General features: G+C 38.6%; 1 pseudogene; it reads left to right on the forward strand.

Annotated features, from left to right (window-relative positions):
* Positions 1–2902, forward strand: part of LOC116069429 — a 33679-nt pseudogene extending 30777 nt beyond the window's left edge.
* The last annotated feature ends 8147 nt before the right edge of the window (positions 2903–11049 follow it).

Here is an 11049-nt window from a genome sequence, read left to right on the forward strand (position 1 = left end):
AGTCTTTATCTGGCCCAGTAGTTCTTCACTATGATCTCTTTCTTACCTTTTGGAATGATATTAAATATTCTGACATTGTATAATAAGTATGCTATCTGTTTTTAAATATTTTTTTTAACTTATTCACTTTCTGTACCACTCATGCCCCATCTCCGATCATCCCTCCCCAAATCCTTACTCCTTTCCCCTTTCTCCTTCTCCTCTGAGTAGGTAGGGGCCCCTTGGGTGTGCCCCCACCCTGGCACATCAAGTCTCTGTGAAGCTAGGTGCATCTATTCTCATTGAGGCATGACAAGGCAGCCCAGGCAGAAGGACATACTCCACCTACAGGCAATTTTGTGAAGCTGTGAACATAATATCCCTGTTCCAGTTGTTCAGGACCCGAATGAACACCAAGTTGCATATCTGCTATATAGGTTGGAGTTGGGGATGGGAATAGGCCCTCCATTACTGGGAGAGTGCAAACTTGTGCAACTACTTTGGAAATCAATTCGGTGGTTTTTGACTCAGCTATTTCACTCCTTGGCATATGCCCAAAAGATGTTTCACCATCCCAGAAATGACAAGTTCTCAGATATGTTCATAACAGCTTAATTCACAATAGCCAGAAACTGGAAACAACCTAACAGATCTCCGTTAACTGAGGAATAGATAAAGAAACTGTGGTACATCAATTCAGCAGGAATACTATTCAGCTATTAAAAAGAAAGACAATTTTGCTCTTTGGTTTTGTAGGAAGTTATAAGGAGTTGCTGTAGGTCACAGAAAGTCTAGAATTTGAATTTTAAACAGTGTTGAGACTATGTAAAAATTTCTTTAGTTATACTAAATAAATTTTGCATTATGATATCGCTACAAGCCTATCAGGGCCAGAGAGTAGTATAATTAGGAGGCATGGACTTGTTGGTGGAGATGTGTTACTTAGAAAGGACTTTGAGATTTCAATAGCCCATACAAGGTTCAGTCCTCTCTCTCTCTCTCTCTCTCTCTCTCTCTCTCTCTCTCTCTCTCTCTCTCTCTCTCTCTTCCCTCCCCTCCCCTCTCTCTCCCTCTCTCTCTCTCTATTTTATCTGTCTCCATCAATCACTTCCCTCTATCTCTCTCATCTCTTTCCTGCCTGTAGATTAGGATATAAAGCTCCCAGGACTGTTTAACCACGATACCATGATGACTGTTTGCTTTCTTAATGAAGATAATAGACCAACCCTCTGAACCTGTAAGTATAATAGACCCCCAGAAAGCCTTCCAGACCTTACCACAAAGCTGACATAATGATAGCCTCACCATTCAGGCCTTAGAAGCCAGAATAAAGGCAGCAATGCTTGTCAAAATACAAACAAAGGATAATTTCAAAGGTTCCAGGATACGGCTTTGAAAAATCCCCAGATGTACTAATCTTGAATATTGGCTTCTATAGTTCTACTTTTGTTGCTTACGGAAGTGTGGAAACCAGGATACGAGTTTTGTCATTAATTTAAAAAGAACAGTGAGTCTTGGGGTTGCATAATTTGGGCAACTTCTGTGGCCACTGGCTGGAGAATAGAGACTTTCTGTTGTGCTTTTAAGAGTGCCTGTGTATAGTGTATGTCCTCTGCTAGAGTTACTGTGCATCATAAACAATCCCCAAGTTAAATGCTTTCTTTGAAAATTGACTTGGCCATGGTGTCTATTCTCAGAAATAAAATAGAAACTAAGACAGGTTGGCAGATGGAATGGCAATGACACTCAGCTTCAACAAGTGTTTACAAAGGATGATCTGTGAACTTGATGTAATTTTACTGGAAAAACCACATTTGTAGAATTTCACTTTTAAAACAGAGTCCACAAAACCCAGATTCTCTTCCACCCAGCCATTGTCAGAGAGTATTTAGCAAAGCCTGGTTCAGAACATGGGAATAAAATGCTTTTGTTAGAATACCAAGAGGACTGATCTCTGCAGGGAAGTAGAAGGGGGAGTGACAGACACCAGGACAAGAAGCTTGATAAGCTGTAGGTCCCTGCAGTTAGGAGCTGAGCACACCACCTGGACTGCTTTGCTCGCTGTTTCCCAGCATCTTTGCCCTCTGCTGGGCTCCAGCCTTGCTCATCCATTGGACGCCCCCTTCTTTCCCAGCCAGCAGAAACTTGCTGCTGAAAGAGTACTGAATCTGTATGCGGCTCAACGTGGATGTACAAGATCAAACAGCTGTATATCATCAACAAACATAGCCATGAGCAGAGTGACTGGGGAGAAGGGGTAGAGGTTGTGCAAAATGAGCCCTTTAAGGACCCTCACCATGGCAATGAGAAGCAAGTATATCTCAACAGCAAACTGCCTAGTTGGGCCACAGCTGTTGTTCCCAAAATATTTTATGTGACCAAGAAAGGCATGAAATTATTACCCATACACCATCACAGAATACACTTGTTCTTTCCTGCCAAAATTCTCCATCCACATAGAAACCAAGTATGAAGACAATGACAGTATTTTTGACAGTGAAGCCAAAGACCTCGAGAAAGAAGTATGCTTCATCGATAGCACCTGAGATGAAATTCTAGAACACTATGACAAAGAATCTGAGGATCCTAAACACTTCAAATTTGAGAAGACAGGCCGAGGACAGTTAAGAGAAGGCTGGCAAGACAACCATCAGCCCATCGTGTGCTCCTACAAGCTGGTAACCAGCAAGTTCGAGGTGTGGGGCCTTCAAAACTGAGTGGAACAATTTGTGCACAAGGTGGTCCGAGACATCTTGCTGATTGGACACAGGCCTTTGTGTGGATTGATGAATGGTATGATATGACAATTGATGATGTTCAGGAATATGAGAAAAACATGAATGAACAAACCAACATACAAGTTTGCAACCAGCACTCCTCCACAGTGGATGACATAGAGAGCCATGCACAGACCAGTACATGACAACGGATGAATTGCGAGAATTCGAACAAGGAACTCAGAAAGCTACCAACATGTTTTCCTACCAGCCATTTCCATCTCCAGCATTGCCCTACTGCCTTCCTTAGTGCACAGTGCCCCCTCCAGTTCCTTATACACCCATTTCTCCACAGATGCACCAGAATTTCTGTCCATTTTCAAAGACCAGCCCTGGAAAATATCTGCTCCAGAGAGACTCACACTTCCAGATCCAGAGAAAAACAGCCATCCTGAATTTACCTGGGATCTACACTTCTGAAAAGCCATGCCAGCCCAAATCAGAGTAATTCTGTGTGAGCATCCCATTGGGTCCTTTATTTTTCTTTGAGGGCTTTTTTTTTTTTTTCTGGTCTAAGGAAAGACTGCCTCTTCGCCCAGATGTGTTCTTAGATCTCAGATTGTGCATTCGGTTAAATAATCTCACAGATAGCAAGAAGCCCTATGTGTGCTACACAGCATCATAGTGAATGTGAAAAGTAGGATTTAGGAAAAAAAATCGAAACAATACAGGAGGGGCTGAGGACGGAGCCCAGTGGGTAGAGTTGCTGCAGCTGCCATGGAGCTCTCGGGTCCATCCCAGGAATGGTAAAAGGCATTTTTTACCATTAGGCAGGAGGATCAGAAGTTCAGGGTCAACCTCAGTTAGATATAGAGTTTGAGGCTAGCCTGGGTTCTATGAGAGACTATCTCCAGAACAAACAAACAAAACCCACTGAATTGTCTTTAGCTTTAGATGTGGGCCAAGGAGAAAGCCTTGTTCTGGGGGCCTTGATGAATCTGATGTGGGACTCAATGGTAAAAGGGTGAATGGATGAGAAAATATTATTTTGGTAAGGTGTGGTAAAATAATGACATCAGTTTCCTCTCATCAAACCTGAAATTCTCAACAATAAAAAGAAAAAAAAATACTCTCAGGTGTCACATGCCTAATTGTTACAATTTGGGACTGCTGACCACCAATACTTAAATTCCAATTGTTATCAATATCCCTATTTAGATGTAGTCTAACTCAGGATTTGGGGCCTAATTAACTTCTTAAATTTCTGAAAATTTTAATAACCAACTTCTAGAGGCTCCAAGTGCAATTAATGATAACATCTTTATACCTTTTCACAAAATTTAATAAAGAGCCCATCTGTTTGACAAAAAAAAAAAAATGCTTTTGTTAATGCAAGAAAACAAAAGAAAAGCCCTCTGCTATCTTTGATCACATTTACAATTATAGTATTTTCCCTATATCAGTTTATGGCATACTCTTGGGGTTGACGCCCAGGGAAAGACATCTGTTTGGTGGATTGGATATGAAAGGGAAGGTTTCCAGAGTCCTCTAAAAAAGGACAGAAAAAAATGTTTGGCAGTAAAATGATAATGGAGGAGGAAGAAAGAACAAATCAGAGTTCCTACAAATAATACAAGGTGCTTGATGTTAGTTTTGGAGGACTAACTGAGCAAAGACTGTCTTAGCCAGACTAGTTGTTCACCACAGGCATAAAGCTTATGGGGCCACTAAAAACTGAAACCAGAACACATTTACTTATAATAAACAGTCCATTTTTAAAATAAAAGAACAAAAATGAATACAAATAAATCCTCAATGTACAAAATATTTCAACATTTTGGCAAAGATGAGCTCAGTGTGGCTGGCTCTCCTCCTTTATTCCCAGGCTCTAACATGGTGCTGCGCAGTTCTAACTCAATCAGTTCTCTGATAAGTGAGCCAGCCAACACCTCTCATGCAGACCCCGAAGAGATGAGCAGTACCACACTCAGATCAATTCTTGCACAGGCCCTCACTTATTGTAGACACCATAACACTTGGCTCAAGTAAATCACCTTTACTTTTTTTTATTTTTTATTGTCTTTGAAAACTGCAGTCAAGGAGAATGTCATGAAGATGCCGGAAGATTCAGGTCCCAGTTCCTTCTTAAATATAGGCAGCCCTAAAGTTTGTTACAAGCATAATTGAATTCAGAAGTAAGGGCAGATATGCCCATTTGAAAAATTTAAAATTAATAAAAATAATTTGGGTATAATATTCTGGAGATATATGTCAAATCCATCTGATGCATGATGTCATTTAATTCTGGTGTTTCTCTTTTTATTTTTCGTGAGATGACCTGGCTATTAAAAAAAAAAGTGGGGTATTCAAATGACCCACTAACGATGAGTTTGTGTTAATCTATGCTTCTAAATCCAGTAAAACAATTTTCATGAAATTGAGTGCACCAGAGTTTGATGCACATATGGTTAGTTTCTCTTGGTAGATAGAAGTGCTCTGTATTTTTGTTTGTTTGTTTGTTTTCACCTCTCTCATTGTTTTTTACATTGAATTCTATTGTGTTAGCTATTAGAATAGCAGTTCTTGCTTGGTTCCTGGTTCCATTTGATTGGAGTACATTTGTTTGAACATTTACTGTAGGGTGGTATTTATCTTTAATGCTAAGATAGGTTTCTTGTTGACATCTGTACTGGCTGGTTTTGTGTGCCAATTTGACTCAGGCTGGAGTTATCACAGAGAAGGGAGTTTCAGTAGGGGAAGTGCCTCCATGAGATCCAGCTGTGGGACATTTTCTCAATTAGTGATCAAGGGGGTAGGGCCCCTTGTGGGTGGTGCCATCCCTGGGCTGGAAGTCTTGGGTTCTATAAGAGAGCAGCCTGAGCAAGCCAGGAAAAGCAAGCCAGTAAGGAACATCCCTCCATGGCCTCTGCATCAGTTCCTGCTTCCTGACCTACTTGAGTTCCAGTCCTGACTTCTCTTGATGATAAACAGCAATATGGAAGTAAGCTGAATAAACCCTTTCCTCCCCAACTTGCTTCTTGGTCATGATGTTTGTGCAGGAATATAAACCCTGACTAAGACAACATCATATATAGAAAGTTAATTTCTTGATCATTCAGTAAGTTTTTTGTATCTTTTGAATAGAGAATTTAAGCCACTGATATTTAAATTTATTGTATTGAAATGTGTTCTGCTAATTGAGATTGTGTGGTGTTGATTTTTTGTATTATTGTATTTTCAGTGGTACTTTCTTCTTTAGTAAGTATATGTTCATATTTTCTCTAAAAATCTATTTTCATTGTTCTCTTCTGTTTGAAATAATGTTTCCTATATTTTCTTTAAGTCTGCTTTTCTGGCTATAAAATATTTCTAGGCTACTTATATCATACTGGATATGTTACTGCAGGTTGGCACTTGTGGTCTTATAGGACTTAGAATGTTCTGTTCCAGGCTCTTCTTGCTTTAAAATTTTCCACTGAAAAATTATCTATCATCCTGATGAATCTTCCTTTATATGTGACTTCTGTTTTTTCTTTTGCAAAGTAAAGTATACTTTGTTGGTTATATATACTTAGTGCTTAAACTATCATATGCCATGAAAATTTTCTTTTCTTCTCTTATCTATTTGGTGTTCTGTGTGCTTCTTTTATCTATATAGATATATCCTTCCTTAATTTTTGGAAGTTTTCATTTATGATCTTCTTGAAGATTGAATCTATACCTTATACATGGAATTCTTCTCCCTTAGCTATGATTATAATTTGATTATTTGGGCTTTTTAAATACTGATCCATACTTCTTATGTGCTTTTTTACCTGTGTTTTTAAACATTTTTAATAGTCCTTGCATATTTAGTCTAGATCCTCTATTTTATTTTTGCATTCTGTTATTCTAATCTGATCGATCCATTCTAAGTATGAGGCTTTCTTTCACACTTAATAGGGCCATTGAGTTGTTCAGTTCCATATTCATTTCAGCTTCAGTTCACATCAGTGGTTTGATCTACTTATTGACCTGAATTGTCTTCATGTCAATATCCAAGGAGGTCTGGCCATTAGATGGAAATGCGGAGATCTTAGCAATAAATGCTGGTGCTCTATGTGTTAGGAAGTGGAGTGGTAGATAAATTAGTTTGAAAAGAGAGGAAGAGTGAAGATATCAAGTTGATGGAATTATAGTAATGAAGCATACTTCTTGCTCTGCTGCTATTGTTTTTACCTCTTTATTTAGTCTGGTTTCACTAGATAGCATCTTTTCCCTTTAACACTATTCAACAAGTAAGCCATAATGCTGAAGGTTTTGCACACACAACTTTTCAATTGTTTTCTTGTGTCAAGAAAGGGACTCAGATCATTTCATTAAAAATAGGCTATGAAGAAAATATGAGAGTTTATAGATTCTAATACTCAGAGTTCTCTTGGAATTTATATTTGAGATCCAGTTCTAAACCTATCTAATTATTTGGGTAAAACATGTAAAGAGAAAGCATGTCTAGAAGGTGTAGAGGCGGCATACATAAATGCAAGTACAAATGTTAAAATGTGCAGGCAGGTGAAAACTCATATTTGTTCTTTACATATTTTAACATCTGCTGTTTGAAGATTCATTTAAGAATTAAGATTTAAAGCATTCAGAAACTATCTCCAAAAGATCCAGATGGGTAGATTAAATTCCAAAATTTGGCTAAAAGAAATAGAAATGCTTTGATCATTAATGCTACCAGCTGAGTGAAAAAATTAATCCCTTAAGCTGAAAGATGAGCAAAAGCTGCAGCTCTCACTTCCCTACCTGCATTAAAGAGGAATATATTGAGCATGACTGCTGTCACCGTACACTGACACCAGTTCTCTGGGCAATTAGTCTCCTGGAAGACCACCAAATGAGCCACCAAATGTCCCTAACAATTTCAAAAGCTTCAGAGTAGGTGCTTTTACCACATATTCATAGTGATGACTGTGAGAAAAGAAAAATTACTCTTATTTCAGCAAGGAACATTATCTTGTATTTATTATTTAATTTCTTGATCTTGGGAATTTGCCAGTAATTTCTTATAACATGGTAAAAGTGGAGAGTAACAAAAAATTATTTTTTATGTTATTTTCCTTTTCTCTTTTTTGGCAGTGCCAAAGGAATACCAAAAAAATAAAGCAGTTCCTCCAGATGGGACATTTACAAGTATATACATGGAGAATATGTTCTCTGATTCTCAGATTACTCAACCAGACCTGGGTATAAAGATAAGTCTGAGTAGGAAGTGGAAAGAATTTGGATAAACTTTTTATAGAGTCTCTTTTAGTCCCTACCTGCCATCAAAGCCATGATGGTCCTGTAATGATAGTACCTCCAACGTGTTTCCTGAGACACTCAGCCTGTTGAAAACAAAGTAGCTGTGGAGGCCCTTTTAGTCTCCTTGAGTTTTCCAATGCAGGAATGAGGAGACATGGTTAACAGATCAAATGTGATTGTGAAGATAATGAAAATCAGTGGGATTGCCTGGACCCTGTATAATGGTGCACAAGTTTGAGAAATGGAGGGCTACCAAAATAAGAAATCTGGAAATGAAAGATGGAGGCTTTGGGGCTGAGGAAGAAGTCACAAGTTGGGTTCAATCACCCACTTGAGTCAGAAGCAGATGAGCAAAAAGATACATGCTGCACAGAACCTGCATTTATTGGCATCAATGTCATATTCCAGCCTGCTTCAGTTCCGTTATAAGCCCTTAGAATGAGAAATGGACAAGTGAGCTAGTAAGATCCCCAGGACACTGTGTTAAATGTCTGCTTCTCAGCTGGTGGTGCTATTTTGGGAGGTTTTGGAAACTTTAGGAGGTAGGACTTAATTGGAAAAAGTAAGTCACTGGCTCTTGCCTCTGAAGTCTATACTCAATCTTTAGTATCCTCCTCAGTTTTTGTTTTTTTTCTAATGTGTGGTGAAATATCTTTCTACACATTTCCAACACCATGATGTTTTGCCTGGTTGTGTGGGTCCAAATAAACATGGAGTGAAGTCTCTGAAACCAAAATAAATACTTTATCATTACAGTTGTTTGTGTTTGATATTTGGTAACAAAGACAAGAAATTGGACCAGCATATAAGCCCTTGTAGGTTTGACATAACATATGATTATAGAACAAAAAAATAGAGTGATCAAAAAAGAAACTCTTTAAGTATTTTTCATTTGTGTAATTTTTGTATGCATACAATGAAATATAATAAATAGGTACCCCCAATTTCCCATCAAACTCTCTTCATATACCTCATCCCCTCCCAGTTTCTTGTTAGTGCCTGCCATATATGCATGAAAAATCTGTCACTCACTGTAGCATGGGAAACATAGCACTGTCCATATCTCCAAGCAAGAATGGTCCTCCCTCAGCAGCTATAATTGTCAATAGTTCCTTAGTATTATAAGGCCTGGAGATAATGTACAACTTCTATGTCAGTATTTCAGCTAGGTTCATCTAGTCCAGATCCTGTGGAAGTAACAAAAACTGGTCCTCCAAGTTTATGAACTTGATATTCATGACACCTAGAAGATTGAATTTCACAGCATGCTTCCTCAGCTCTAACAGAATTCCTGTCTTCTCTTCTGTAATGTTCAAGGCGACTCATTTCGAGTTGCTAGCTTCTAATCTGAAACAGTAGTAAATTGTCAAGAATGGTTGATTTGCCTTAACTTTTCTTTTTTAATGATTTCTTTATATTATGTAATTCCCCTCTTCACTTTTCTCCCCTGAAACTCTCCCATATACCTTTCTTTCTTACTCTCTGTCAAGTTAATGGAATCTTTGTTCATTAATTATTAATATATTTCAATGTCTAGGCACAACCTTCTGAGGGACTACCAAGTTCTAAGCTACTACAGGATCCATCTTGCATGTTCTGATTCACAGGTTCCTCCCATACCACATCCAACCTCTCCACCCAGGCCTCCTTTACACCATTCTCTGGTAGCTAGCCTAATGAGGCTTCCTCATCCTATCTTCCTCTCCATGACTTTTTCCTGCTTCATAGTTCTATTCCTGGCTCCTGCACAGCCTTGGACTAGGAAATGCATAATGTATAACAGCCTAAGCCTTTCTGACCACCTGACTTCATGCCATGTAAGCCAGTTCCATCCTCTCTGCCTAACCTACCCTCACATACTCTCTTCTACCTAACCCTTCTCTGTCCTCATCTGACAAGGAAATAATAAAAGAAGCTCACATACCCAGATCTCATCAGAAAAATACAAACCATATTTAAAAGGTCAAACCAGAATCTCTCCTCCAAAACATATAATCCTTTGGTGGGCTAGTCTTATATAAAGTTAACACACAAACAAAAAGTTATCTGAAAGGAGGGAACCTCAATTTTAAAAATGCCTCTATAAGATACAGCTATAGAGAATTTTCTTAGTGGTCAATGGAGGAGGTCCCAAGCTATTTCAGTGGTACTATCACTGGACCGTTGGTTGTAGATTGTATAACAAAGAAAACTGAAGACATGGAAAGCAAGCCAGTAATCAGAACCACGCCATGACTTCTGCATAAGCTTCTGCTTCCAAGATTCTACCATGTTTGAGTTCCTGCCTGGACTTTCTTCAATGAGTAACAGCAAGTTGGAATTTTAAGCAAATAAGACTCTTTCCTCCCCGACTTCCTTTTTAGTCCTGAAGTCTCTTTCCAGCAATGAAACCCCAAACTTAGACAGTCCTGTAAAAATGTTTGCCAGTAAAACTTACCTAGATAAATTACAGAAAACAGAATTGAAAAGAACTATCATCAAAAATTCAGAAAGTTTAAAAATGACATAATAGAGCAGCTCAGTGAGTCAAGAAAACAGATTTTAAGGAGAGAAATCATCTGAATGCTGGCCAACAAAATACAAACATAGCAGAGATGCCTGTGTAGAACTTCAGAAATGCACAACATCACCTTGGTTCAGTGTGTCTTAGAAAATCAAGTGTTGAAGAAGCACCCTAGGATCTTAAAGCACCTGTCTTCACATGTAAAATCTCTGTCCATATGATTTCCCTACTCTGGCATGCTCCTGATGGCTGTTTGATCATGTCTCTTGTTATTGCTGCCAAAAATGAATCCAAAGATGCAAAGTCAGGAGAAACCATGTTTAACATAAGTATTCCATTTCCAATGTCAACATGTCTTCTTTAATTGTGTCTCCAAAATTAACAACTGGGACTTTATCCTCAGCTCTTCTGTCTCTATTGATCCACACTACAACATACCTCTCAGCAGTAAATTATGTTCTGAAGTCAAAGGATGATAAGAGCAGCTAAGGAAAATCAAAGATACCATGATTGTCACTTTGTCCAAATTGGTCTACTTATCTCCTCCGTTCCTGGGGAAGGGAC

The sequence above is a fragment of the Mastomys coucha genome, unplaced genomic scaffold (assembly GCF_008632895.1).
Source record: "Mastomys coucha isolate ucsf_1 unplaced genomic scaffold, UCSF_Mcou_1 pScaffold1, whole genome shotgun sequence".
NCBI lineage: Eukaryota > Metazoa > Chordata > Mammalia > Rodentia > Muridae > Mastomys > Mastomys coucha.